The sequence below is a fragment of the Heterodontus francisci genome, chromosome 37, assembly GCF_036365525.1.
Source record: "Heterodontus francisci isolate sHetFra1 chromosome 37, sHetFra1.hap1, whole genome shotgun sequence".
In the NCBI taxonomy this organism is placed as follows: Eukaryota; Metazoa; Chordata; class Chondrichthyes; order Heterodontiformes; family Heterodontidae; genus Heterodontus; species Heterodontus francisci.
The window spans coordinates 41,381,745-41,409,076 of record NC_090407.1 but is presented as its reverse complement, the minus strand read 5'-3'; the positions used below and the strand labels follow the sequence as shown (position 1 = coordinate 41,409,076).

At 44.6% G+C, this 27,332-nt stretch overlaps 1 protein-coding gene and 1 long non-coding RNA gene across 2 annotated transcripts in view; one reads left to right on the top strand and one right to left on the bottom strand.

Moving 5' to 3' along the window:
• Window positions 1-5,556, bottom strand: part of LOC137351931 (uncharacterized) — a 65,321-nt gene extending 59,765 nt beyond the window's left edge. The window contains exon 1 of the long non-coding RNA XR_010969598.1: window positions 5,531-5,556. This is a non-coding gene — a long non-coding RNA (uncharacterized lncRNA). The remainder of the gene's footprint in view (window positions 1-5,530) is intronic.
• An 86-nt stretch (window positions 5,557-5,642) lies between these two features.
• The window catches only part of tmem269 (transmembrane protein 269), a 142,457-nt gene continuing 120,767 nt past the window's right edge, over window positions 5,643-27,332 (top strand). The window contains exon 1 of the mRNA XM_068017005.1: window positions 5,643-5,778. The gene's annotated coding sequence lies outside the window, so the exon portion shown is untranslated. The remainder of the gene's footprint in view (window positions 5,779-27,332) is intronic.

Sequence of the window (27,332 nt, the reverse complement as noted above, 5' to 3'; positions counted from 1 at the left end):
TCACCAAGAGTGTCCCTGCTGACTGCATCTGCGGGAAGTGCACCCAACTCCAGCTTCTCGAGAATCGCGTTAGGGAACTGGAGCTGGAGCTGGATGAACTTCGGATCATTCGGGAGGCGGAGGGGGTTATTGAGAGGAGTTATGGGGAGGTAGTCACACCTCAGGTAAAAGTAGGTAGATGGGTTACCGTCAGGGGAAGGAGAGGGAACCAGCAGGCAGTGCAGGGATCCCCTGTGGCCGTTTCCCTCAACAACAGGTATACCGTTTTGGATACTGTTGCGGGGGACGACTTACCAGGGGTAAGCAATGGGGTACAGGTCTCTGGCACAGAGTCTGTCCCTGTTGCTCAGAAGGGAAGGGGGAAGAGGAGCAGAGCATTAGTCATTGGGGACTCCATAGTTAGGGGAACAGATAGGAGGTTCTGTGGGAACGAGAGAGACTCACGGTTAGTGTGTTGCCTCCCAGGTGCCAGGGTTCATGATGTCTCGGATCGTGTTTTTGGGATCCTTAAGGGGGAGGGGGAGCAGCCCCAAGTCGTGGTCCACATAGGCACCAACGACATAGGTAGGAAGAGAGATGGGGATTTAAGGCAGAAATTCAGGGAGCTAGGGTGGAAGCTTAGAGCGAGAACAAACAGAGTTGTTATCTCTGGGTTGTTGCCCATGCCACGTGATAGCGAAGCGAGGAATAGGGAGAGAGAGGAGTTGAACACGTGGCTGCAGGGATGGTGTAGGAGGGAGGGTTTTGGTTTCCTGGATAATTGGGGCTCTTTCTGGGGTAGGTGGGACCTCTACAAACAGGATGGTCTTCACCTGAACCAGAGGGGTACCAATATCCTGGGGGGGGGGGGGGGGGGGGGGGTGGGGGTGAGATTTGCTAGTGCTCTTCGGGGGGGTTTAAACTAATTCAGCAGGGGGATGGGAACCTAAATTGTAGTTCCAGTGTACAGGATGTTGAGAGTAGTGAGGTCAGGGATAATGTTACAAGGACGCAAGAGGGCACTGGCAAGCAAGAACCTGGTTTAAAGTGTGTCTACTTCAACGCCAGGAGCATCCGGAATAAGGTGGGTGAGCTTGCAGCATGGGTTGTAACCTGGGATCTCGATGTTGTGGCCATTTCGGAGACATGGGTAGAGCAGGGGCAGGAATGGATGTTGCAGGTTCCGGGATTTAGATGTTTCAGTAAGAACAGAGAGGATGGTAAAAGAGGGGGTTGTGGCATTGTTAATCAAGGAGAGTATTACAGCGGCAGAAAGGACGTTTGAGGACTCGTCTACTGAGGTAGTATGGGCCGAGGTTAGAAACAGGAGAGGAGAGGTCACCCTGTTGGGAGTTTTCTATAGACCTCCGAATAGTTCCAGAGATGTAGAGGAAAGGATAGCGAAGATGATTCTCGACAGCAGCGAGAGTAACAGGGTAGTTGTTATGGGGGACTTTAACTTTCCAAATATTGACTGGAAATACTATAGTTCGAGTACTTTAGATGGGTCAGTTTTTGTCCAGTGTGTGCAGGAGGGTTTTCTGACACAGTATGTAGACAGGCCAACCAGGGGCGATGCCACATTGGATTTGGTACTGGGTAATGAACCCGGCCAGGTGTTAGATTTAGATGTAGGTGAGCACTTTGGTGATAGTGATCACAATTCGGTTAGGTCTACCCGAGCAATGGGCAGGGACAGGTATATACCGCAGGGCAAGAATTATCGCTGGGGGAAAGGAAATTATGATGCGATTAGGCAAGATTTAGGATGCGTAGGATGGGGAAGGAAACTGCAGGGGATAGGCACAATCGAAATGTGGAGCGTGTCCTTGATAAGTATGTACCTGTCAGGCAGGGAGGAAGTTGTCGAGCGAGGGAGCCGTGGTTTACTAAAGAATTTGAAGCGCTTGTCAAGAGGAAGGCGGCGGCTTATGTTAGGATGAGACGTGAAGGCTCAGCTAGGGCGCTTGAGAGTTACAAGCTAGCCAGGAAGGATCTAAAGGGAGAGCTAAGAAGAGCAAGGAGAGGACATGAGAAGTCATTGGCGGATAGGATCAAGGAAAACCCTAAGGCTTTCTATAGGTATATCAGGAATAAAAGAATGACTAGAGTTAGACTAGGGCCAATCAAGGATAGTAGTGGGAAGTTGTGTGTGGAATCAGAGGAGATAGGGGAAGCGTTAAATGAATATTTTTCGTCAGTATTTACAGTAGAGAAAGAAAATGTTGTCGAGGAGAATACTGAGATTCAGACTACTAGGCTAGATGGGATTGAGGTTCACAAGGAGGAGGTGTTAGCAATTTTGGAAAGTGTGAAAATAGATAAGTCCCCTGGGCCAGATGGGATTTATCCTAGGATTCTCTGGGAAGCCAGGGAGGAGATTGCAGAGCCTTTGTCCTTGATCTTTATGTCGTCATTGTCAACAGGAATAGTGCCGGAAGACTGGAGGATAGCAAATGTTGTCCCCTTGTTCAAGAAGGGGAGTAGAGACAGCCTTGGTAATTATAGACCTGTGAGCCTTACTTCGGTTGTGGGTAAAATGTTGGAAAAGGTTATAAGAGACAGGATTTATAATCATCTTGAAAAGAATAAGCTCATTAGCGATAGTCAGCACGGTTTTGCGAAGGGTAGGCTGTGCCTCACAAACCTTAGAGTTTTTCGAGAAGGTGACCAAACAGGTGGATGAGGGTAAAGCAGTGGATGTGGTGTATATGGATTTCAGTAAGGCGTTTGATAAGGTTCCCCACGGTAGGCTATTGCAGAAAATACGGAAGTATGGGGTTGAAGGTGATTTAGAGCTTTGGATCAGAAATTGGCTAGCTGAAAGACAGAGGGTGGTGGTTGATGGCAAATGTTCATCCTGGAGTTTAGTTACTAGTGGTGTACCGCAAGGATCTGGTTTGGGGCCACTGCTGTTTGTCATTTTTATAAATGACCTGGATGAGGGTGTAGAAGGGTGGGTTAGTAAATTTGCGGATGACACGAAGGTCGGTGGAGTTGTGGATAGTTCCGAAGGATGTTGTAGGGTACAGAGGGACATAGATAGGCTGCAGAGCTGAGCTGAGAGATGGCAAATGGAGTTTAATGCGGAAAAGTGCGAGGTGATTCACTTTGGAAGGAGTAACAGGAATGCAGAGTACTGGGCTAATGGGAAGATTCTTGGTAGTGTAGATGAAGAGAGAGATCTTGGTGTCCAGGTACATAAATCCCTGAAAGTTGCTACCCAGGTTAATAGGGCTGTTAAGAAGGCATATGGTGTGTTAGCTTTTATTAGTAGGGGGATCGAGTTTCGGAGCCACGAGGTTATGCTGCAGCTGTACAAAACTCTGGTGAGACCGCACCTGGAGTATTGCGTGCAGTTCTGGTCACCGCATTATAGGAAGGATGTGGAAGCTTTGGAAAGGGCGCAGAGGAGATTTATTAGGATGTTGCCTGGTATGGAGGGAAGGTCTTACGAAGAAAGGCTGAGGGACTTGAGGTTGTTTTCGTTGGAGAGAAGGAGGAGGAGAGGTGACTTAATCGAGACATATAAGATCATCAGAGGGTTAGATAGGGTGGATAGTGAGAGTCTTTTTCCTCAGATGCTGATGGCAAACACGAGGGGACATAGCTTTAAGTTGAGGGGTGATAGATATAGGACAGATGTTAGAGGTAGTTTCTTTACTCAGAGAGTAGTAGGGGCATGGAACGCCCTGCCTGCAACAGTAGTAGACTCGCCAACTTTAAGGGCATTTAAAGTGGTCATTGGATAGACATATGGATGAAAATGGAATAGTGTAGGTCAGATGGTTTCACAGGTCGGCACAACATCGAGGGCCGAAGGGCCTGTACCACGCTGTAATGTTCGAATTCTAATTCTAACTCAATGGTCGTTCTCTCTGCACGAAAGCCACACTGTGCCTCAGGGTAGACGCGTTCAGCCAGCTTCTGGAGCCTGTTTAAAGCGACTCGAGCGAAGACTTTCCCCACTGTGCTGAGCAGGGAGATTCCATGGTAGTTGTTGCAGTCACCGCGGTCACCTTTGTTATTATAGAGGGTGATGATATTGGCATCGTGCATGTCCTGTGGTACTGCTCCCTCGTCCCAGCACAGGCAAAGCACTTCATGGAGTGCTGAGAGTATAGCAGGCTTGGCACTCTTGATTATTTCAGGGGTAATGCCGTCCTTCCCAGGAGCTTTTCCACTGGCTAGAGAATCAATGGCATCACTGAGTTCCAATTTTGTTGGCTGTACGTCCAGCTCATCCATGACTAGTCGAGGCTGGGCTGCATTGAGGGCGGTCTCAGTGACAACATTCTCCCTGGAGTACAGTTCTAGGAAGTGCTCAACCCAGCGGTCCATTTGCTTTGCTTGGTCAGTGATTGTGTCCCCTGATTTACATTTGAGACGATCTTCTTGATGGTTGGCCCAAAAGCTCTCTTAATGCCATCATACATTCCTCTGATGTTTCCAGTGTCTGAGGCCAGCTGAATATGACTGCATAGGTGTTGCCAGTAGTCATTTGCGCAGCGCCTGGCTGTTTTAAGTGCTACAGAGGTTAACTCGCTGGGGGCTTTCTTGTAGTTCAACGGTGCAATGCGCTTAGCGGCTATGACAGGTTCCAGCTCTTCAAAATGAGATTGTTTTAAAAAAAATCAAAGGCCTGTGAATAAGCACACCATGTGATTAGTCTAATTCAACACCTTTGATATGTAGTCAAGTTCCAACTATCTTCTTTCATTGTGAAAGGAAGATAGATTTCTCTTTCTTTTCAATTTTCTTGCAGCCGCAACTGAAATCTTTGCCCTAAAAAGTTAATATCAAATAGAAACAAAAGTAGAGACCTAGACAAAATGGTTTCCCCTTCAAAGGGCAGAGCAAGCAGCTGGATGCCTTATTCATGAATCCAGAACCCTTCAACTAAAGTACTGCAGATCAACTGCCAAATTGACAGCACAAGTCTCATATCCATGGCACCACTAATTCCACGCAGCTGGAATTTTTCAATTGGTGGGGGAGGCGTAGACGGTTTGGAGAACAGTGTACGTTGAGTTTTTTGTTGTTAATGCAGGCAGTGAAGCTGGGATTTTTAAATGGCCAGAAGTTAGAGGGTTAGCAGTGAACGTGCCAATTCACCCGAATAATTTGAAGATGAATTACAAATACAGTGAGGATCCTGCGCTCATTTCTTTGCTGAATGCGAGATTGTCAGAGCCAGCAGTTAGCAGTAAACATTGGGTAACAAAAAGGGAGACAGAGAAACCGTTTAAAAGTAGGGTCATGTGGTAATCTTTTCAGCTAGGCTAATCAAAGTAAAAAAAAACAAATAAAATGCATAAAAATCCCGAAAACCCATAATTGTTGCTGACTAAATCTTTAAGGGATCTCTCACCTGACCCAAGCTGCACTATCTTCCCCCTAAAACCTAGTTACCTATGTCAGTCAAGCTCTAATGACTTTAATGTTTCCTTTCCTAAATATCCTCAGTCTTTCAAAACAAATCTCCGCAAATATTGCTTCTTTAAAAATATATATACAACGGAAAAAAAGATAAAATCGTCGCAACACCAACCTCCCTCAGCCCCGCTCTAGCGCCGGCGCACACCAACTGCGCGTGCGGCCCCGCCCCCTCCGCCGAAATCGCTAGAAGCCGGTGCGCGCGGCTCCTGTCCTGCCGAGGGAACCGTTTTTATTGAGACGCTGCCGGAGCCGTAATTACTGCGGGTGGTGGACATACAGTCCGTGTGCATCTTCAGAGAGCAGCGCATTCTATATATTATATATAAAAACAGAAACCTTAACCTGTCCTGTCATTTTTAGGTAAGATATTTAATTCACACCTCATTCATGTAAATGTAAACGGTTGTTTGTTGAAATATATTCTTGGTCAGTTGTGAGTATAAGTAGGTGACATTCCTAGAAAGAAATTCAAATTCCCTCAGCTTTGTGACGGACGATATTCTCTCGCCCTTTTGGAAGCAGCGATTCCGGGGATTGATCCTGTGTGAAATGTGCTGAAATCGTCGTCGGCCGCTTCGGGTTTTTAGCCGCAACGACGACAAAAAAGCCAGAGATTCCCTCCATCTCCAATGCTGGATTTAGCGCCATTTAAAGCAGAGAGTCTCCGTCTCCCGCTCATCGCCGTCTCTCTCCAGCCGGCCTGGGGTCCAACCATCTAACTGTTCATCCATCCTCCTCCCCATCTTGGGTCCGATCGCCGCCGGGAATGTTTTGTTTTGGTCACTCACTGACCAGGTTTTGTAATTCTGTGAGGGCGATGTGTGTGTGTTTGCAATTGATGCAGGAGGAGCAGGTTTGTTCCCGTTATTCACCTATACTCTATTTCTGATTGTAATAGTGATATCACTGATGGGTTGACTTTACAGAATCTCGAACTGTGGATTGGGAGGGGGGTTAAACTGTTGAAAGCGCGAGTGTGCAAAGTCTTATTCTTCCAAGTGATGACTTTTTCCTTGGGATAATTAAAATTTCTTCTACCTGCAACTGTGTTTAATGCATTATATTTGCCACGCCAGCCGCATAGGGAAAGTATCATCATCTTTCCTACATTTCCAAGTAAACTGTCTCGGTTCATTATTTGACTGTTCCAAGCCATTTTCTTGATTTTAATTGGATTTCTGATTCTAAGAGATCACTATCACTTCGTAACACATTTTCTTTTGTGTCTAGTCAGAAGAGCTAACGAACTTTAAAGGACAAAGATAAGTCATTAATGTATCCTGCCCTGATGATTGCTAGAACAATTCAAAGTGAAATCCCACTTGATTCAATCTCTCCATACCCCTGCACCACCCTCTGCTTCAAATATTTATCTAATTTTCCCTTAAAAGAATCAATAGTCTCTGGCTCAAAACCATTATACTCACTGTGCCAAAGCATTCCATATTCCATATTAGGAACTTCTCCTGGTTTTCTAAATAACAGTGTTAAATAATGATCTCTCATTACTGACTTCTCAACCATATACTCCATATACTAATCAAAAATTAATTATTAAAAAAACTTCTTTCTTGGCATTACCTGTTCCAATTGATATAGGCCCTGACACCCGAGTCCCAGTACCTCAAGTCTCCTCCGATCTATATGTTCCCATCACTTGGCATTATCCTTTTGAATCTGCACTGTACACACTTGGTTGCTTTAATATCCTTTCTATAATGGGGCACCCAAAACTACACAGGAGTCTTGTTTCCTACCAATGTTTTATATAATTTATCGTGACCTTCTTGTACTTTATGCCCCAGTTTATAAAGCCAGTGTGGAATGTTTAATCCTTACAGTAAAGGGTAAAGGGAAATTTAGAAATCCAAAGAGAGTCAGGGCAACTGAGCAGGATAGTGATGTGGGTAGCTACCAACAGAATAGGACAGGAAGGGACAAAAGTTTAACAAAAATTGTACATTGGCAAATAAGGTCATTGCCGGGAATAGGGGTAAAAATATGAAATTGAAGTTCCTTTATCTGAATGCATGAAGCATCTGTAATATGATAGATGAACCAGTGGCGCGAATAGAGGTAAATGATGTAGATCTAATTGCCATTACCGAGACATGGTTACAAGGAGATCAAGGTTGGGAAATGAATATTGCTGGGTACACAATATTTCGGAGAGACAGACAGAATCGCAAAGAAGGAGGGGTAGCCCTGACAATAAAGGATTACATAAGGACATTAATAAGCAGGGATCTGACCTCAGAAGATCATGAAGTACAATCAGGTTGTGTGAAAATTAGGAATAGCAGGAGTCAGAAAGCACTGGTGGGAGTAGTTTACAGGCCCCCTAACAGTAGTTATATTATTGGACAGGACATTAAATGGGAAATTATTGGAATGTGTAAAAAAAAAAGTAATGTATTAATTGTGGGGGAATTTAATCTGCATATAGACTGGGACAATCAAATTGGTCTAGAAGATGAGTTTGTAGAATGTTTTCGTGACAGTTTCTTGGAGCAATATGTTGTAGAACCGACTAGGGATAAAGCTATAATAGATATCGTACTGTGTAATGAAGCAAGGTTAATAAGCAATGTAATCGTAAAAGATCCACTGGGAAATAGTGATCATAATACAATTGAATTTCATGTTAAGTTTGAAAGTGAAACATTTCAATCACAAACAAGAATCTTGAACTTAAAGCCAATTACGAAAGTATGAGGGGAGAACTGGCTAAGGTTAATTGGGTAAATAGACTGGAAGGTATGGCGGTAAATGAACAGTAACATTTAAAGAAACAATTCAAAGGGTTCAACAAAAGTACATTCCGTTCAAAGACAAAAACTGGTCAAGAAAGACTCATCCTTGGCTCACTCAGGAAGTTAAGGGGAGTATTAGACTAAATGAAGAGGCTTACAATGTTGCAAAAAATAGTAGCAAGTCTGAGGGTTGGGAGAGTTTTAGAAACCAGCAAAGGGCCACCAAAAAGTTGATAGGGAAAATATGGAATATGAGAGTAAACTAGCCAGCAATATAAAAACCGATTGTAAAAGCTTTTATAAGTACTTAAATAGGAAGAGAGTAGCTAAAGTAGACGTTGGTCCCTTGGAGGCAGAGACAGGAGAAATCATCGTAGGAAATGGCAGCAGCATTGAACAAATATTTTGTGTTGTCTTCACAGTAGAAGACACTAGTTCCATACCAGAAATAGGCAGTAAGCTAGGGGCTAAAAAGAGAGAGAAAATTAAGGATATTGATATCTGAGAAGAAGTATTGGAGAAACATGAGGAACTAAAATCTGACAAGTTCCCAGGACCAGATGACCTACATCCTAGGGTTCCAAAAGAGATAACTGAAGAGAGAGTGCATGCGCTGGCAATGATTTTCCAGAATTCCTTAGACTCAGGAATGGTCCCGTCAGATTGGAAGTTGGCAAATGTTACACCGCTTTTCAAGAAAGGAAGTAGCGAGAAAACAGGGAACTACCAGCCAGTTAGCCTAACATCAGTCATTGGGAAGATGCTGGAAACTATTATTAAAGAAGTCTTGACATTGCACTTGGAAAAGCATAGTATGATCAGAACAAGTCAGCATGTTTTACTAAAGGGAGATCCTGTTTGACAAATTTATTTAGAGTTTTTTGAGGATATAACTAGTAGGGTGGATAAAGGGGGAACCAGTAGATGTAGTATACTTGGATTTCCAAGTGGCGTCTGATAAGGTGCCACATAAAAGATTAATAGGCAAGATAAAGGCTATTGGTGTTGGGGGTAATATATCAGCATGGATAGAGGATTGATTAACAGACAGGAAGCAGAGAGTGGGCATAAACGGGGCATTTTCAAGTTGGCAGGCAGTGAATAGTGGAGTGCCACAAGGATCAGTGCTGGGGCCACAGCTATTTACACTCTATCTTTTTATTCAAGTCATTAATATTGAGGGTAATGTAACTAAGGTTGCTGATGAATAGTGGAAAGGTAGGCTGCAAAGAAATATAGACAGGCTAAGTGAGTGGGCAACAAGATGTCAAATGGAGTATAATGCAGGGAAGTGTGAAGTTGTTCACTTCGGTCGTAAAAATAGAAAAGCAGAATATTTTTTAAAAGGTGTGAAACTGGTAAGTGTTGATGTTCAGAGAGACTTGGGGGAGGTACTCGTACAAGGAACAAAGTTAACATGCAGGTGCAGCAGGCTATTAGGAAGGCAAATGGCATTTTAGCCTTTCTTGCAAGGAGATTGGAGTACAGGAATAAATAAATCTTACTAAAATGGTACAGGGTTTTGGTGAGGCCGCACCTGGAATACTGAGTGCAGTTTTAGTCCCCACGTTTAAGAAAGGATGTACTTGCACTGGAGGTGGTGCAGCAATGATTTACTAAATTGGTCCCTGGGATGAGGGGGTTGTCATCTAGTGAGAGGCTGATTAAATTGGGCTATATTCTCTGGAGTTTAGAAGAATGAAGGTGATCTAATTGAGACATACAAGATTCTGAAAGGGCTTGATAGGGTAGACACTGAGGGATTGTTTCCACTGGTCGAGGAATCTAGAACGCGTAGACACAGTCTCAGGGTAAGGGGCCAATCATTCAGTACTGAGATGAGGAGAAATTATTACACTCAAAGGGTTGTGAATCTTTGGAATTCTCTACCCCAGAGTGTTGTGGATGCTCCATCATTGAATATATTTAAGGCTGGGATAGATAGACTTTTGGTGTCTCAGGGAATCAAGGCATATGGGGAGAGGGCAGGAAAGTGGAATTGAAGCCCAAAATCAGCCATGATCGTATTGAATAGCGGAGCAGACTTGATGGGCAAAATGGCCTACTTCTGCTCCTATTTCTTGTGTTCTTGTGAAACCGCTGCTTTGGAGTTTATATTTTTCCCCAGGTTTATGCTGGCACTTCTGGAAGCAGCGCTACCCAAACAATCATAAACATTGCCACTGGAGTCGGATGACCGTGCTTTTGACTATCAATGGGCAGGACAGCTAAACTTCAGCATCAGTGCAATTTTTGGCTTACTTGTTGGTATAGTTTGCTGGAAAAAAAGTAAAAAGGCATGCTTCTAATGTTTCTGTCTCCAACTTGCCTCACTGAATAAATGGGACAATAAATAAGCAGAGTAATTCGGCAGTAACATAAAATTGCTTGTGTAAGAGTGATTCTGAAAGTATCTTCTATTGAATTTTTTCTTAACCTTTTATAATTAGTAATGGCTCTATTTTATTGGAACATAATTGGATTTGGCCACTGCCTAGAGTGTATGTATGTTTAAAATGAAATAACAATTTTAATAAAAATTTGTTTTCTGACAGAGTCTACTTGTCAAAAGTACAAATTAGAGTATGTTCTAACCAGTATAAACATACAGTAATGCAAACCACTGATTAAGCTTAGAGTTGAAAATATGTTACAGGATGCAATTTGTAACAATAAAGTCTGTAACTCTGAGGTTGCACAGAACTTAAAGAATGAAAATCCAGATTCTTGATTCCAGTTTCTTCATAGGGTATTCAAAAGAGTCTATCTGAAACCAGACTCTTGCCTGCAGAACAAAATGTTATGGGAGGCTGAACAGCTCCCAGTGGAAGTGTCCATAAGGTCAATTCCCATTATTCTAATTGTCTTTGATTTCAAGAATCTGTATGAAGACAATTTACCCAGGGGCCATTTTTGGTCTTGGAACAGAATCAGATTGGGTCATAACACTCCAATGCTCCCTATCTCTGCCATAGTTGCATAGCCTGCCAGCATATGTTGTCTGCACTGGCATACGACGAATGGCCGTTTGTGTAAAGTATCTGAAGATGCTAGCATCCATAGAGCTGCATACCTCCCAGAGTGGAGTAATAGAAAGATTTCAGCTTGTCAGCTGCTTACACAGGCATCAATATGACCATCTAGTTCGTATCTACAAAAGTAGCCTCTGAACAGTTTAAAGTTGCAACAGCAACATATTTTGTTCACCGATTGAATGGCTCGGTTCTGTTGACCATAAATACTGGTCTGAGGCCAATAGCTACAGTATAACTGTACCTTTAGCACGTAGTGAACGAGCATAATTTAGATGTTTAATTGTAAAATTCCTTTAATATCTTGTATATTTCAGATCTATTTCATGTGAAACACATATTTGCTGTAGTTTCCATTCACCTGAGATTATAGGAACAGGAGTATGCCTTTTAGCCTCTCATTGACAGCAGAGAGTACATTTATGAGCTTTAATTGGAAGTACTTTTGCATACATCCTCTGTCATGTAGTAAGTGCAATTGTGTGGGACTAAAATGATATGCTATTTAAGGTAATAATACAATGTCCAACAAACAGTAAAGGAATTGATGAATGTAGTCTTACACTCCTATGCTGAAACTGTCTGGTTGGCAAAAAGAACTCCAGGCTCCTTAAACTCTTTTTTGTCTTCCCCTTTTACCCTCACCTCAAAACAAGTTTGAGGAGCCCATGAATATATTTGTCACCAAGACCTAGACTATCCATTCTGCTGCTTCCACCTAGCCCCAAGCCAAATTGTTTTAGTTTCCCTTTCTTTCACCTGCTCTATGAATTTTGCCTCTTACTTTTTTGACCTATTCTTAACTACCCAACTTTCCTTCCTGATTGTTACAACCAGGCGAGAAAGGTGTCTAGGGATCTATTGCTATCTTCACCTGGTCTTATTATAACAGGGTTTAATTTTAAACACACTGTGTTTTGAGCTCTCCTTTTGTGAATTCTTCACAGTTTTCCAATTATAAGGCAAAGAAGTGAGCACAAACAGGCTTTCTTTGGTTTAAAGAAAAAAAGTGAAACTTATTAAACTTAAACTCTAATACGGTTCACACCTACGGATATACAACGTGCCCATGCTAGCATGCGATATACACTTGCAGATAGGGACAGAAAAGAGAAGAAAAAATAAAGTGGAACAGTTTGAGGCAATATCTTGTTACTGTGCTTCGCTCACAATATAGTCCTTTTGTAGGTAATTCTTGCATTTCGTTGGGGCCCAGTATTCTGCTTAAACCTTGTTCATGCAGGAAACCTTTCTCTCTGAGGTTCAGGTGTCTTCACAAGATTCATTTCCCTGAGAGATGAGCAGGCAGACAGGAGAGGAGGTAATTCTTGCTTCACTTCCAGGAGTACACAGCGTTCTGTGTTCAAATTCTGTTTTTACAGTATAAAACTCCCCTAGTTGGCCATCAGGTGCTCACGTGACTGGTTTGACCAGGTCTCTTCTGTATATCGGGGCGGGGACTGGTTCCTTTGTTTCAACACCGTTTGGTACTATGCAAATGTCCTTCCAGCCAGGGACTTGCAATTTTTAAGTTTTAATGTTCATGTGGTGAAATCATGTGTGCCTCAGGCTTGGCAGGGGGAGGGGGGAGGGGGTGGGGGGGTGGTGTTGCTTGACACCTCCACACCCAGGGGAATGAAATGCGATTTGAAGAAATTTGGCACATGTCATTACAGAGTTAGAGAGAAATATAAGATACAGGAAGAAAACCATGCATTTCTCTCAAACATTTCCAGTCATTCACCAATCTGAAATCTCATTAAAAATGATCTCTTCTGGGTGCCAAGGCTGGTTTACAAAGATTTTTGACTTCAGGGGATGAGTGGTTCCCTTTTCCTCTGACTGCGGGGGAGGATTTTCTGTTAATCTCCCTTTGTTCTCTGGGACACTCCTACCTGCAGGTATTTGTGCACACTTGACTGCATGTTCCTTTGGCACTTTGGGTGAAGCATCACCCTCATAGTTTCTGTGCCCCCCTCGAGGTCTCTCTTTTTGTCTCTGCAGGTTCCTGTATATGCTGTTAGCAACCCTGGTGGGGTGCTTCCAGAGTCTGCATTTACGTAGGAGGATGTGGGTCTAACTTTTCAACTTTTTCACGGTTGGCTGACAAGACAATAGGGGTTTTCATCCGAGATTCCTCCCGGACTTCCTTTAACCTGCCCTCTTGGTCACTTTTTCCCCCTCCTCTTTCTAAACTTTTGCCAGCTGTGTACCTGCCTGTCCTCTCTTGTTCTCAGCAGGGGTCCCTTACAGTTCACCAGCCCTCTGCGGGAGGGTCCTCCTAACACCCGTACAGGACTTAGGGGTGCAGGTTTCACTGCAGGTGGGGGTTTCCCCTCAACCTAGCACATGTGGCAACTCTTGCAGTACTCCACCACATCCTTGTGGAATTTTGGCCAGTCAAATTTCTGTCTTATGCGGGGTTTGGTCTTTCATATACTGGCATGTATAGGTATTGTAGTCTCATGGGCCCTTCTTAATATTTCTCCCCGGTACCTCTGTGGCACCACTACCTGGTGAACTACTGTCCACTGCTTGTCCTCAGGTCTGTGAGGGCAACTCCATTTCTTCATCAGTACCTCATTCTTTAAATAGTAGCAGTTAGGGGCTCCCTCTGCTTCACTTTCAGACTGGGCAGCCTGTGCTAACTCTCGCAATACTGTGTCGGCTCGCTGAACCGCCCCTCGGGGAAAATCCATTTAATTAATTCCCTGGGTCTCCTAACTTTCCAAAGAAAGTCTCAGACAGGCAGACCTCATGGTCATTTGCCTGCAGTGTCAATGCAGTCTCCTCGGGGGAGCTGGTTTGATCATGGCCTGACCCACTACGCATTCAGGGGCTCTGCAGGGGTCCGTCTCCAGCCACCGCCTTGTCTCTCTGACCACCTGCGGTCTTTCTTTTCACTACTGGGGAGGCTACCACCTTTACCCCTGCCAGATCATTACCTAGGAGCAGGTCAACCCCGTCCACAGACAAATTAGGGACAATCCCTGCAGTCACCGGTCCCGATACTAGGTCGCACTCCAGGTGCACCCGGTGTACAGGTACAGGCATACACTGCTTTCCAGTACCATTCACCACCATTTTGGTGTTCATTGCACTCTCTGGGGGAAAGGTCAGGCCTTTTCCCAGTAAAAGGGATCTAGTCGTCCCTGAGACTTACTAAGGGCTTGCTTGCCCCACTCGAGGGATATGGGGTTACTTTCCCTTCAGATGCAAAACCCTGATAACCTTCAGGAATCCGATTAACATTTCCTGTACTGGCCACAGTAAGCTGCCTGGGTTGCACTCTTACAGAATAAGCTATGGCTTTAACTGTAGTGTTTTCCATTAGGCCCTCGTCTTCACTGAGTGGGTGTGCCCTGATTAACCTAACCGATTTTCCCTTTAGTTTCCAGTAGTCAGCTTTTAAATGCCTTGCTTTATTACAATGGAAGCACACAAGGTCTCTGTGTCTCACTCTTGCTCACAGCACCTTTTTTGGCTGGAGGAGGGTCCCCTGTGTCTCCTGCTTTCCTTTCTCTTCCAGGACTACCTGGGCAGATATCACCTTCCCACCTTTTGTCCTTTTCGGATTTGTGGGGGTGATTAGGAGAGGTTCTCCCCTGGGAAACCAACTTATAAATTAAAGCAAACTCATCAGCCACAACAGCTGCTTGCCGGGCTCCCTGAACAAGCTGCTCCTCTAATATAAAAACAAGAAATGCTGGAACCACTCAGCAGGTCTGGCAGCATCTGTGGAAAGAGAAGCAGAGTTAACGTTTCGGGTCAGTGACCCTTCTACGGAACGAAACCCAAAACGTTAACTCTGCTTCTCTTTCCACAGATGCTGCCAGACCTGCTGAGTGGTTCCAGCATTTCTTGTTTTTATTTCAGATTTCCAGCATCCGCAGTATTTTGCTTTTAAGCTGCTCCTCTACATTTTTTTTATTGAGAATGGGAGAGGGTATTTAAATTCCTCCTGCTGAGTTTTTCCAGCGCGTTTCTGTTTTTATTTCAGATTTCCAGCATCTGCAGTATTTTGCTTTTATTTAAATTCCTGTAACAGAATTACTTCTCTGAGAGTCTCATAGCTGAGTTGTATTTTTAAAGCCCTCAGCCACTGGTCAAAAGCCAGCTGCTTACTTCCTTCAAACTCCAAATAAGTTTGATTAGCTTGCTTCTTGAGGGTTCTAAACTTTTGGTCGTAGGCTTCGGGTACTAATTCATATTCCCCGAGGATAGTCAGTTGGCTATGATAGATTGGGGACCGTTACTTAAAGGGTTGACAGTGGATAGGCAATGGATTTAAAGAGCGCTTGGATGAATTACAACAATTGTTCATTCCTGTCTGGCGCAAAAATAAAACAGGAAGGGTGGCTCAACCGTGGCTTACAAAAAAAATTAGGGATAGTACTAGATCCAAGGAGCAGAAATATAAAATGGCCAGAACAAACAACAAAGCTGAGAATTGGAAGCAGTTCAGAATTCAGCAAAGGAGGACAAAGGGATTGATTAAGAAGGGGAAAATAGAGTACGAGAGTAAGCTTGCAGAGAACATAAAAACTGAAGGTAGAAGCTTCTATAGATATGTGAAGAGAAAAAGATTAGTCAAGCCAAATGTGGGTCCCTTACAATCCGAAACGGGGGAATTTATAATGGGGAACAAAGAAATGGCAGACCAATTAAATGCATACTTTGGTTCTGTCTTCACAAAGGAGGACACAAATTACCTCCCAGAAAGGTTGGGGAACATAGGGTCTAGTGAGAAGTCTAGGGTCTAGATCAGTATTAGTAGAGAAATGGCGTTCGAAAAATTGATGGGATTGAAGGCCGAAAATCCTCAGGACCTGATGATTTACATCCCAGAGTACATAAGGAAGTGGCCCTAGAAATAGATGCATTGCTGTCATTTTTCAAAATTCTATAGACTCTGGAACAGTTCCAATGGATTGGAGGGTAGCTAATATAACCTCACTATTTTTTTAAAAAGGAGGTAGAGAGAAAACAAGGAATTATAGACCGGTTAGCCTGACATCAGTAGTGGGGAAATGCTAGAGTCCATTATAAAAGATGTAATAGCAGAGCACTTGGAAAACAATGACATGAGCGGACAAAGTAAACATGGATTTACGAAAGGGAAATCATGCTTGACAAATCTACTGGAATTTTTTGAGGATGTAACTAGTAGCATAGATGAGGGAGAACCAATGGATGTGGTGTATTTGGACTTTCAAAAAGTTTTCGATAAGGTCCCACATAAGAGATTAGCATGCAAAGTTAAAGCACATGGGATGGGGATTAGGGTACTGACATGGATAGAAAACTGGTGGCAGACAGGAAACAAAGAGTAGGAATAAATGGGTCTTTTTCCAAGTGGCAGGCAGTGAATCGTGGGGTACGGCAGGGATCAGTGCTAGGACCCCAGCTATTCACAACATATATTAATGATGTAGATGAGGGAATTAAATGTAATATATCCACCTTTGCAGACGAGACAGGGAGTGTGAGCTATGAGGAGGATGCAGAGAAGCTCCAGTGTGATTTGGACGGGTTGAGTGAGTGGGCAAGTACATGGTAGATGCAGTATAATGTGGATAAAAGAGAGGTTATCCACTTTGGTGGCAAAAACAGAAAGGCAGATTATTATCTGAACGGCGATAGATTGGGAAAGGGGGAAGTACAGCGAGACCTGGATGTCCTTGTGCACCAGTCGCTGAAAGTAAGCGTGCAGGTGCAACAGGCAGTTAAGAAGGCAAATGGTATGTTGGCCTTCATAGCCAGAGGATTCGAGTACAGGAGCAAGGATGTCTTTCTGCAATTGTACAAGGCCATGGTGAGACCACATCTGGAGTATTGTGCGCAGTTTCGGTCTCCTTATCTGAGGAAGGATGTTCTTGATATGGAAGGACTGCAGTGAAGGTTCACCAGACTGATTCCTGGGATGGCACTACTGACGTATGAAGGGAGATTGGGTCGATTAGGCTTTTATTCGCTAGAGTTTAGAATGAGAGGGGTTCTCATAGAAACCTACAAAATTCTAACAGGACTGGACAGACTGGATGCAGGAAGGATGTTCCGATGGCGGGGGAGTCCAGGACCAGGGGTCAGCCTAAGGATAAGGGGTAAGCCATTTAGGACTGAGACGAGGAGGGATTTCTTCACCCTGAGTGGTGAACCTGTGGAATTCTCTACCACAGAAAGCAGTTGAGGCCAAATCATTATCTAACTCTTTCTTGAATATATTTATAGTTCTTGGGGCTAAAGAAATCAAGGGATACGGGGAGAAAGCGGGAACAGCGTATTGAGTTTGGATGATCAGCCATGATCGTATTGAATGGCACTGCAGGCTCAAAGGGCTGAATGGCCTACTCCTGCTCCTATTTTCTATGTTTCTATAATTTGATGAACTCTCATCTGGCAACAAGGAATAAACCTCATGGGCTTTTCCGGTTAGTTTGCTTTGCAATAAGAGAGACCAGGTTTCAGCTGGCCATTTTAGCTGCATTGCCAGTTTCTCAAATGACACAAAGAGCGCTTCCACATCTTCCTCATTGAATTTTGGAATTAATTGAGTGAGTTTTAGCAATCTTGTATCCAGCCCAGTCCTGAGTTCTGCTCCTCCATATTGGCCATGCTTTCACTAGGGTGACTCCGTCACCCCCTAGTTAACTCAAGCTGCTTCAGCTTGCTCTCTTCAGATTCTTTCTGGAATATTCTCCCTCTTTCCCTCTCTCCCTCTCCTGTCTTTATTTTTCTTCACATTCCATCTGGAAGGCTCTTTCTTTCTCCCTCTCTGTTTCCTCAAATTCAAATTTCCTTTATTCCAATTGTATCTTTGCTAACAATACCCTGTCGGATTCTGTTTCTAACACTGCTTCTCCTTCTTCAGATTCAAGGGGAAAAATGGTTGGCCACTAGCCTTAGGAGTACAGACTTCCTAGCCTTGCCATCCCACACTGCTCAGCCATTTTCCTCAACTCCTCCATAGACAGTGCTTTTAACTTATCCCAAGTTACTTCACCCTGGCTTGGAGAGCTAGTCTATTCAATTGTAGTCATGTTAGTATTCAATCACACACAACCACAAGAAAACCTGTATTGAAAATTTGCTCTTTTTGATTGAGAACAATTTGGCTACCCACTTCCACTTTCACTTGTTTGTGGGTAAAACTCTGGACGCTAGCACCCAATTCTGTTACGACCAGTTGAGAAAGGTGTCTAGAGGTCTGTTACTATTTTCACCTGGTCTTACCAGCTCACCCCCTGCATCCCCTCCCCCCCTCACACCCCCTTCCCAGCTCACCCCTCCGCACCCCCTGTCCCCCGCACCCCGTCCCTCCTTCCCTCTCCCTCCATGAAATCACACAGCTTACTTGTTAGGGCCCCTGCTCAGGGATAGGAGTTAACAACCCCACTGCCTTGTGGGCATCTTGGGAGAGGCCATGGCTAAGGGAGTAAATCCTAACAGAAAATCCGGAGCGGAACCCCGAATGCAGTCATGTGTCACCTTTGGCATGTTTCCGGCAGTTCCTGCAGCCATACTGGTGCCAGACGTCATGCTCTGCACTCCTTTGGACCCCACCAGGAAGGTCGAGAGGGGGGTTTTGACGTTTGGGCAACTCACAACCTCCATGCATCCGCCCAGGCATGCGCCATGGAGAAGTCACTCCATAGTCTCCTCACAGCGACCAAACAACACGGAAGGCAGCAGTTACGGGTTATAAGTCCAGCTTAATTGGCGTATAGATTGGGCGCCACGGGTTGCCTTTGTCGATGGGAGAGGTCATTGTATCTCACTGGAGAGCTACTGCCTGCCTCAAACCAGGTAGCCCCCGGTCAGTAAGGTTCTGTTCCGCCACAGTCCACCTGCTTCAATGAATGCTTGGAGCTTAGGGTCATTGCCCGACAAGTGGACTGTAACACCGCACCAAAAAGCACGACAAAAAAAGGAAAGAAGGTACCAGCAGTTTTGCAAGCTGGAACGTCAGAACTGTGTGTCCTGGCCTGTCGGAAGACCTTACACAAATCAACAATTCTCGGAAGACCGCCGTCCTTAACAACGAGAGCAGTAGACTCGATGTTGACATTGCAGCACTTCAGGAGACATGCCTCCCTGCGAGCAGATCTCTAAGAGAGCAAGACTACACCACCTTCTGGCAGGGTAGGAATCCTGAAGAACCAAGACAGCATGGAGCGGGCTTCACCATCAGAAGCTCTTTGCTCAGCATGATAGAGCCACCTTCAAATGGCTCGGAACGCATACTGTCCATCCGACTGCTCACTGCCTCTGGTCCAGTACACCTACTCAGCATCAATGTTCCAACACTCTGCTCACCACCTGAAGCTAAAGACCAGTTCTACCAGGAACTCCATAATATCATTAGTAGCATTCCCAATACCGAACATTTGTTCCTGCTGGGGGACTTTAATGCCAGGGTTGGGGCCGACCATGACTCATGGCCCTCCTGCCTTGGGCGCTATGGCATTGGAAGGATGAATGAGAATGGACAGAGACTGCTTGAGTTGTGTACCTATCATAACCTCTGCATCACCAACTCGTTTTTTGATACTAAACCCTGTCACCAGGTTTCATGAAGGCACCCAAGATAACGTCGTTGGCACCAGCTGGACCTCATCGTCACAATGCGAGTCTCTTTAAACAGCGTTCAAATCACATGAAGCTTCCACAGTGCGGACTGCGACACCGACCATTCCCTGTTGTGCAGCAAGGTTCGACTCAAACCAAAGAAGCTGCATCACTCCAAGCAGAAGGGCCGCCGCGCATCAATACTAACAGAATTTCTTAACCACAGCTGTTCCATAAGTTTCTAAATTCACTTGAAAAAGCTCTTCAAAACACTCCTACAGGGGTTGCAGAGACCAAGTGGGCCCACATCAGAGACGCCATCTATGACTCAGTAATGACCACCTATGGCAAACGTGAGAAGCAGAATGCAGACTGGTTTCAATCTTACTTTGAAGAGCTGGAACCTGTCATAGCTGCTAAGCGCATTGCACTGTAGAACTACAAGAAAGCCCCCAGCGAGTTAACACTTAAAGCAGCCAGAAACACTGCACAAAGAGCAGCCAGGCGCTGCGCAAATGACTACTGGCAACACCTATGCAGTCGTATTCAGCTGGCCTCCAACAGCGGAAACATCAGAGGAATGTATGATGGCATTAAGAGAGCTTTTGGGCCAACCATCAGGAAGATTGCCCCCCCCCCCGCCAAGTCTAAATCAGGGGACACAATCACTGACCAACGCAAGCAAATGGACTGCTGGGTGGAGCCATACCTAGAACTGTAATCCAGGGAAAATGTTGTCACTGAGACCGCCCTCAATGCAGCCCAGTCTCTGCCAGTCATGGATGAACTGGACAAACAGCCAACAAATTCGGAACTCAGTGATGCCATTGATTCTCTAGCCAGTGGAAAAGCCCCGGGAAGAATGACATTACCCCTGAAATAATCGAGTGCCAAGCCTGCTATACTCTCAGCACTCCATGAACTGCTTTGCCCGTGCTGGGATGAGGGAGCAGTACCACAGGTATGCCAATATCATCACCCTTTATAAGAACAAGGGTGACCGCGGTGACTGCAACAACTACCGTGGAATCTCCCTGCTCAGCATAGTGGGGAAAGTCTTCGCTCAAGTCGTTTTAAACAGGCTCCAGAAGCTGGCTGAGTGCATCTACCCTGAGGCACAGTGCGGCTTTCGAGCAGAGAGATGCACCATCGACATGCTGTTCTCCCTTCGCCAGCTACAGGAGAAATGCCGCGAACAACAGATGCCCCTCTACGTTGCTTTCATTGACCTCACCAAAGCCTTTGACCTCGTCAGCAAACCTGGTCTCTTCAAACTACTTGCAAAGATCAGATGTCCACCAAAGCTATTAAGTATCATCACCTCATTCCATGACAATATGAAAGGCACAATTCAGCATAGCGGCGCCTCATCAGACCCCTTTCCTGTCCTGAGTGGCGTGAAACAGGGCTGTGTTCTTGCACCTGCACTGTTTGGGATTTTCTTCTCCCTGCTGCTCTCACATGCATTCAAGTCTTCAGAAGATGGAATTTTCCTCGACACAAGATCAGATGGCAGGTTGTTCAACCTTGCCCGTCTAAGAGTGAAGACCAAAGTACGGAAAGTCCTCATCAGGGAACTCCTCTTTGCTGACGATGCTGCAGTAACATCCCACTCAGAAGAGACTCATCGACAGGATTGTGGCTGCCTGCAACAAATTTGGCCTCACCATCAGCCTGAAGAAAACTAGCATCGTGGGACAGGACGTCAGAAATGCTCCATCCATCAATATCGGCGACCACGCTCTGGAAGTGGTTCAAGAATTCACCTACCTAGGCTCAACTATCACCAGTAATCTGTCTCTCGATGCAGAAATCAACAAGCGCATGGGAAAGCTTCCGCTGCTATGTCCAGGATGGCCAAAGAGTGTGGGAAAATGGCTCACTGACACGGAATACAAAAGTCTGAGTGTATCAAGCCTATGTCCTCAGTACCTTGTTCTACGGCAGCGAAGCCTGGACAATGTATGTCAGCCAAGAGCGACGTCTCAATTCATTCCATCTTCGCTGCCTCCGGAGAATCCTTGGCATCAGGTGGCAGGACCGTATCTCCAACACAGAAGTCCTCGAGGCGGCCAACATCCCCAGCATGTACGCCCTACTGAGCCAGCGGCGCTTGAGATGGCTTGGCCATGTGACCCGCGTGGAAGATGGTAGGATCCCCAAAGACACATTGTACAGCGAGCTCGTCACTGGTATCAAACCCACCGGCCGTCCATGTCTCTGCTTTAAAGACGTCTGCAAACGCGACGTGAAGTCCTGTGACATTGATCACAAGTCATGGGAGTCAGTTGCCAGTGATCGCCAGAGCTGGCGGACAGCCATAAAGGCGGGGCTAAAGAGTGACGAGTCGAAGAGACTTAGCTGTTGGCAGGAAAAAAGACAGAAGTGCAAGAAGAGAGCCAACTGTGTAACGGTCCCAACACCCAATTTTATCTGCAGCACCTGTGGAAGAGTCTGTCACTCTCGAATTGACCTTTATAGCCACTCCAGGCGCTGCTTCACAAACCACTGACCACCTCCAGGCCCTTAGCCATTGTCTCTCGAGACAAGGAGGCCAAAGAAGAAGATGATTGTAATGGGGTTTAATTTTAAACATACTGTTTTGCGCTCCCCATTTGTGAATTCTTCTTCACAGCTTTCCAATTATAAGGCAAAGAAATGAGCACAAGCAGGCTTTCTTTGGTTTAAAGAAAAGTGAAATTTATTAAACTTTAATACAGTTCATGCCTATGGATAAAAGACTCACCTGTGCATACTAGCATGGGTGTTATACACAAGCAGACAGGGACAGAAAAGAGAAGAAAAGATAAAGTGGAACAGTTTGAGGCAATATCTTGTTACTGTGCTTACTGTGTAGTCCTTTTGTAGGTAATTCTCACATTTCGTTGGGGCCCAGTATTCTGCTTAAACCTTGTTCAGGTAGGAAACTTTTCTCTCTTTGAGGTTCATGTGTCTTCACAAGATTCAGTTCCTTGAGCGATGAGCAGGCAGACAGGGGAGGAGGTAATTCTTGCTTCAGTTCCAGGAGCACACAGCATTCTGAGTTCAAATTCTGTTTTTCCAGTTCCCTAGCTGGCCAGCAGGTGGTCATGTGACTGACTGGTTTGACCAGGTCTCTTCTGTGTATTGGGGCGGGAACTGGTTCCTTTGTTTCGACACCGTCTGGTACTATGCAAATGTCCTTCCAGCCAGGAGCTTACACTTTTTAAGTTTTAATGTTCATGTGGTGAAATCATGTGTGCCTCAGTCTTGGCAGGGTGTGTGGGGGGGGGGAGGGGGGGAGGTTACCTGACACTGATCCATATTTGAACTGTTACTAACTGGTTCATTCATCTCGGGTATTTCCCTCTCCAAACTGTCACCATTGCTGCTTCTCATCTCTGACTTCCCTTTCCTCTCCAAGTTCTTTAAATATGTTATTGTCTCCTGGCTCCATAATCATAGCTCTCTCAATTGATTAATCTTTCCAATCCAGCTTCCATACCTCCCATAGTGCTGAGAAAACCCTAACCAAAGTCACAAACTGCTTTCTTTGTGACTGTCATTTTCTCTTCAATCTCTTTGCAGTGTTAGAGGAGGATGATGTGGTCAATAGTGTCTGTTGTCTAGATTTGTGAGATTGGCCTCCTTTTGATTCTATTGGGACCTATCCAGTCATAGCTAAAGCACCCTAGGAAAGACTTTTTTTCCATCCTTGCATCCTCCCTCTCGAGACTTTCAAGGATCCATTTTAGTTATGTCATCTTCATCTACCAACTTCACCTTGGTAACATCAGCAGCTTTCTGGGGCAGATTGAATGTTTTTTTTTAATGCTTCCAGAGCTGTAGCTACTGCTGTCTGAGGAAGATGAAAGTGGAACTGTAGGAGTCCCTGAGGAGAAGGAAGTGGAAGAGTCACTATTGTAATATACTAAAACTGTTGTCAGTTGCACATTCCATTGTAAAATCATATAGCATCCTCCATAAGAACATTTATAAGTTAAACTGACAATGGTATTGGTGACACTTGGCCCTTTTGCCAGTTGTTGGAACTCTAATAAAATCTCCAATGTTCGTTTGAACTGAACCTTGAACTGTATCAAAAATCGTTGAAAATGCTGAGCCTTCAACATGCATTTGCAAGCTTCCTTTCAATGGTGACACTGCAGCTGTCATATTGGATTACCTACTCCACCACCAGTTGTAGTGTTATAGCTGGATCCATCTCCCCTGTTGTAACAACAATTTTAAAAATCTTTTCATTTTTTGCCTGTCTTTTTTTTTTCCAAATGTACCCAGCCCCCACTTCTGGCTCTTTGGCCACTCACCCATATTCAGTCGACTTCTGTTTTGGCACACACATCCTCCCACTCCTGAGAGCATGAGCCTTGGCCACCTTGTCTCTGGTTGTCTGTCAGTACCAAGTTGTATCTTTTCAGGCATCCTGATGCCTCTTGCCAACAACTCGTAAGTTTTATTTTAAAAAAACACGTCGGGCAGTGGGACTAACTGGATTGCTCAGTGGCGAACCAGCATGGAATCGATGGGCCGTATAGCCTCCTGTGCAGTAAGTGGCTGTGAGATCTGTCAGACCCAGCCTGGAATACACTCTTGCTGCTGCCAGCATGATGGATCTTGGTCAGGATCACAGGCCTCCAGAATGTGCCTTATTGAAATGAAGTTCTTAATGTCGGGAGTGACATTCCCATTAACAATAAGGTGTTTCACATTGATATTCGGAACTTGTCACTTCAAAGCAGAAAGTAACTTCACTCCTTCAATTAGAGTTTTTAAAGTTACTTTCTGTTCACTCTTTCAGGCGTGGGCATAAGTGAAGAAGCTATGCAAGTATTCCATCTTCCATGCATGTGTTTTGGGAAGTAAAGCTGTTATAAATAATCAGTGATGATCATTATCCTTAATTTTGATGGAAATGACAATTTCTGCCTTCCTTGTCACCTGAGAGCCCTTGTTCACAGATAAAACCTGCTTGCTTGATGTGTAGTGCTGTCTTCTCATGCAAGCAAACTGCAAGTATGTGATTTATTCTGTGTAAAAGACAATACATTTTATTGCAAAAATCCACATATTGTAACACAAGTTTAAAAAGATGCAGTTCTCCACTTTGGAAGATTTTCAATAGTGCCAACAAACAACGGTCTGCCCACCAATAACCCATTCATGAACGCTCGCTTCGGGATCCACCAGAGCCACTCTTTAGACCTCATGAGAGCTTTAATCCAGACATGGACAGGAGCTATATGCCAGATGACAGGTGAGAGTAGCTGCCTGTGCTTTCTGGATGCAAATCAAGAGTATGGCAACAAGGAGCCCTAGAAAACTGAGGTCAGAAGAAACTCTGCAGTGGTTGGAAACCATATTCTTTTGTGCCAGTTATGATATCAGTGGCCAGTTGTTGCAGTCTGAAGACATCACTGCAGGTGTTCTTCAAGACAGTGTTCTCTGTTAAAACATTTTAAGTTGCTTCCTCAATGACCTTCCCACCATGATTAGGTCTGGGATGGGGCTGCTCATTACTGAATTTAGTGTTCAGATTTATTCACAAGTCCATTGATGATGAGATAGCCCATGACAGCCTACAGTAGGACTTGGATAACATCCTGTAACTTCTATTTATAGAACTTAATAACAACCAACCACTTGAATTTATATAATGCCTTTCGTAGAAAAATGTCCTAAGGAACTTAAGAGGCCTGAGGAAGATGATTGTGAGTCCAAGAGGAAGAAAGTAGAAGTGGTGACCAAAAGCTTGTCAGAGCTGGGTTTTTTCAGAGGGTGATTGAAGATTTTAAGGAGAGAATTACAGGTTGTTGAATCTACCTGTCTGAAAGCACAGCCACCAATAATACAGTAAAAGAAGAGGGAATGCACAAGAGACCAGAATCAGAGAAACTGAGAGTAAGGGAGGAGGGTGTTGTAGACTTAGATGAAATTTTGGAAATAGGAGTGAAACCATGGATTGATTTAAATGCATGGGTGATATTTTTAAATGAGTCATTAATGAATGGTGTGATTTGACATGAGATAAAATACAGGCATCAGAGTTTTGGATGAGTTAAAGTTGTGGAGGGTTGAGGATGAGCTAGGAGCCAGGAGAACGTTGGAATAACCAAATCTGCGGGTGACCGGCATAAACAAGAGTTTTAGTGGCAGATGGGCTGAGATTGGAATGCAAGTGGCAGTAGGAAACTTTTGTGCTACAACAACAACTTATATTTATATAGCACCTTTACCATAAAACTTCCCAAGGCTCTTTGCAGGAGCTTTAGAAAACAAAATATGACATTGAGCTATATAAGGAGATATTGGGGCAGATAATCAAAAGCTTCATTTAAGGAGTAGGTTTTAAGGAATGTCTTAAAGGAGGAGGGAATTCCAGAGCTTGGGACCTAGACAGCTGAAGGACAGCTACCAATGGTGGAGTGATTAAAGTCGTTCAAGAAGCTGGAATTAGAGGAGCGCAGATATTTTGGAGTGTTGTAGGGGTGGAGATGATTAGAGGTAGGAAGGGCCCAGGATATGGGGGGCTTTGAAAACGAGGATAAAAGTTTTTAAATCGAGGTGTTGTTTAACCGGAAGCTAGCATAGGTCAGCAAGCACAGGGGTGATGGGTGAATGGCATTTGCTGCATATTAGGACATATGCAGCAGAATTTTTTAATTGACCGTAAGTTTACGCAGGGTAGAATGTGGGCGGACGGCCAGGAGTGCATTAAAATTATTAAGTTTGGAGATAACAAAGGCATGGTTGAGGGTTTCAGTAGCAGAAAAGCTGAAGCAGAGGCAGAGACTGGCAATGTTACAGAGGTGGAAATAAGTGGCCTTCATAACGGTGCGGGTAAGTGGTTGAAACCTCATCTGGGTCAAGTATCCTCCCTTGTACTTCGGTGCCACAAGGGCTTGAACAGGATGCTGAGCTTGTGAGCTGTCTGGATTATTGTGAAATAGTGGCCAGAGAGGGAGATGTGGCTGGTAGAAAATGTACAGAGTTTGTGGTGAGAACCAATGAAGTTACAACCGATCTAACACTGGAGGTTGGACAGTCTGGCAACACAGTCAGTGAGAGAGGTGGGTGTCATTGGCATTTGTGTGGAAGTTGAACCTGTGGCTTTGGACGATGTTGCTAAGGGCATCATATAGAGTGACCAAGAATGGATCCTTGGGGGACTCCAAAGATGACCATGGAGGGTGAAAAGTGAAGCTCTTGTTACTGATGCTTTGGCTGTTTGGGGAGGCAGTATTTGAACTGGGAAACGAAAAAGTAGAATTTGAGGAGGATTATATAAATAAACTATATCAAAGGCTGCAGAGAGTTAAGAAATAATGCACTACGGTGCCAACCACAGAAAATGTCATTTGTAACTTTTAGTTGTAGTGCTATTTCAGTGCAGTGGATGGGACAGAAACTTAATTGGAGGGGTTTGAACAGGGAGTTGCAGGAGAGTTCATCACTCATCTGGCAGGCAATAACCTCTTCAAAGACCTTGGAGAGGAAAAGGAGGACAGATGGGTGAAGGATGTTCTGTTTTTTGAGAAGGGGGAATGATGATCGTAGTTTCAAA